At 39.8% G+C, this 2,855-nt stretch overlaps 1 protein-coding gene across 2 annotated transcripts in view; it reads right to left on the reverse strand.

Annotated features, from left to right (window-relative positions):
* zranb3 (zinc finger, RAN-binding domain containing 3) overlaps positions 1–2,855 on the reverse strand; it is a 162,254-nt gene that overhangs the window by 10,190 nt on the left and 149,209 nt on the right. The gene's annotated exons all lie outside the window — the stretch shown is intronic.

Here is a 2,855-nt window from a genome sequence, read left to right on the forward strand (position 1 = left end):
CCACTAGATGGCACTACAGGTGTGTGTATATCAGTATTTGCTACTGAGAGCGATGCAGAAGAAGAACACTCAGTCTTATGCTTGGTTTGATGGAGTTGTTCAAAACCAACACAGACAATAAAGAATTCAATGGGTTTAGTGGTTTGAAGTGATAGAGTTTAGTTGACTAGTTAGCATGTTCTTCATGCTATAGTTATATGAATATTTGTTCATATGTTGCGCTAATATGCTAGATTCCCCTTAAGTTTCATGAAGCTAAACAAGCAACAATATGTTATAATACTGAAGTGGGCAAATATTAGGTCTATATTCTGTTTTTATGACTTGTAATTCAAGATGAAAAGTCCAGTCTTGTTTCCGTATTTTGTTAAATAAATTTCTCCCAAAAGTCGGACTTTTATTCCAGTGTGACTTTTATGTACTTTTTTCTTCTTTACTTTGTATTCTTTGGCTGCTGCGACTTACACTCCAGAGCGATTTAAGCCTCGTTTTCACTGAGCGGTCCAGTACGGTCCAGTATTTTGAGCGTTTCCATTGTAAAATGGACACATAAAACAGTACCGAACTATACCTCTTGGGGGCCCCCATTGGTTGTAGATCCATTGAAAAGTGGATTGGGACGGTTGGGGCGAAGGCCGTTGTAGCCACCCATTGATTGGCAGAAACTGGACTGTACCGTACCACTCCTTACAGTACTGTAACGGACTGCTCAGTGTAAACAAGGCTTTATAGTCCAAACAATATTGGTAACGTAATCCCAACATACTCTGACGTAAAGTGAAAAGTGTTGAGAATTGGTGGAAAACTGCTTATCTCTGTGCCAGAATCAGCTGGTATACGGCAAAATGTTGCAAGTCGGCGCGAAGCTCCTTTTGTCAGTTTCAGAATCCATTGTGAAAACAGCTGAAGATTTAGGGTAATTCGAAGAATATGAACACAGGAGCCAAAGCTGTGGTGTCTAAATGTGTTAAGCTGTGGTGTTTAGTAGAGGTACCATTATAACTTGTAAATGACCAAATTTTTTTGGTAAAGGTTAAAACAGCAGTGGATGCAGTTTATTTTTCCAAGAGAAACGGGCCAAATAATCTATTTCTTTCAATTCATCAATGTTAAAGCAATCTGTACTTGTTGGACATTAACTTAAAAAGCTACAATGAGCTGAAGCACAAGGATTAAAGAGTTGGACTAGTGTAGATTTTAAATAAATGAAGTCATACAGCCTTAAAAGGAGGAACGAGGGAGCTTCTGTAAAATCAAAGTAAGAAAATATTTAGATTTTAGGGGGTAAATAGATGCAGAATAAATGGAGATGACAAAGAAGTGAAGAAAGAGAAGAGTTATCTATTTTTTTTCTACTTTGAGGAATTCTCTCTTGACGTTGAGGCTTTGAGCTGGAATTGAAGGAACGGGACCGCTTGGGGGCGGAGTTAGCGCCGCACACACACGCACTTCAGTCAATTAAACCTGCTTTTGAGCCAAAGCCGTGCACCTTTCTGCACCTGACCCCAGTCCTCACACTCAGGATCACAGACTCCAAAAGGCTCATACAGAGATACTGTGTTCCACACAAAAAGACCTTGTGTAACCACACCTGTGCGCACACCCACCAGAACTCCCAGTTTGGACCAAAGAGCGAGGCTAGAATCTGAGCTTCTCGGAGCAGAATCTTATCATGTGGCTCAGTTTGTTTCCTCTGAAGCTCAGCGCATCGATCGGCGCTGAAGCTGCAGCCGACGGCACTAGGAGAACGCTGTGTGTGTGTTGTGTGGGGGGGCTGGCTTTGCCGGATAACAGCCAACCAAATCAAACAGGCTTACTGGTCGAGGCCTGGCACTGGGAAGAAAAAGATCAATGTGCCCAGCAATCTATTTACTGGGAGCTGGCCCCATGGAGTGCAGATCAACAGTGTGTGTTTGTGTGTTTGTGTGTATGTGTGGGCGGGAGGGAAAGGATTTATTTACATACCTTTATTTATATACAACCAACAGTTCAAAGGCGTCTTTATTTCTCCGTGTAGCACCTAAACGTTTTCAAATTCTCCTAATCAAAGTTTATTGAACTTAAGTTTTAAAAGTTTTCTGTATTTGTAACAAACGACGTAACGCCGCTAAACTTCACAGATAAAGTAGGAAATTAAATAGATCTAAAGGAAATGTCATGTTTTTTATACTCTTTGGTATTTACACTCATACGGATGAAATAATGTGAATTTAATAAATGTGCAGCACATGTGGTTCCTTTACAGATGAGTCAGAATTGACCTTTTTCACCTAAAAAAGGCACATATATTATGATTTAAACCCTACCGATTAAGATTTTTGTGTTTGTTGAACTTAATATTATGCTATATGTTAATATAGGACGAGGTTTGAAGGTCAAAATCCCGATTCAGTGTGGTGCTGAGTATTACTTTGTGGCGGTAGCGTCTTATGAAGGACATTAGAAACTAGTTCAGCTATTTAACACGTCAAACTCAATAGTATAGAGGGTCAAGAGCCAAAACACAACTGAGGTGGCGGGACGAACATTTATTGAACACTCTAAAACTATATTTTTAAAACTTAAAAAACTGGACGTTTCAACGCGGCCGTACCAATGTCAAAGTTATCAATAATTATTGAACATGAACATTCCATCCATCCATCCATCTATTCATCCATCCATCCATCTGTCAACATCCATTCATCCATCCATTTCTCCGTCAACATCCATCTATTCATTCATCCATGATTCCTCCATCTATTCATTCATCCATTTCTTCGTCCACATCCATCCATCTATAATTCTTCCATCCATCCATCTATAATTCTTCCATCCATCTATCCATCCATCCATCCATCTATAATTCTTCCATC

Source organism: Oryzias melastigma, linkage group LG2 (assembly GCF_002922805.2).
Source record: "Oryzias melastigma strain HK-1 linkage group LG2, ASM292280v2, whole genome shotgun sequence".
In the NCBI taxonomy this organism is placed as follows: Eukaryota; Metazoa; Chordata; class Actinopteri; order Beloniformes; family Adrianichthyidae; genus Oryzias; species Oryzias melastigma.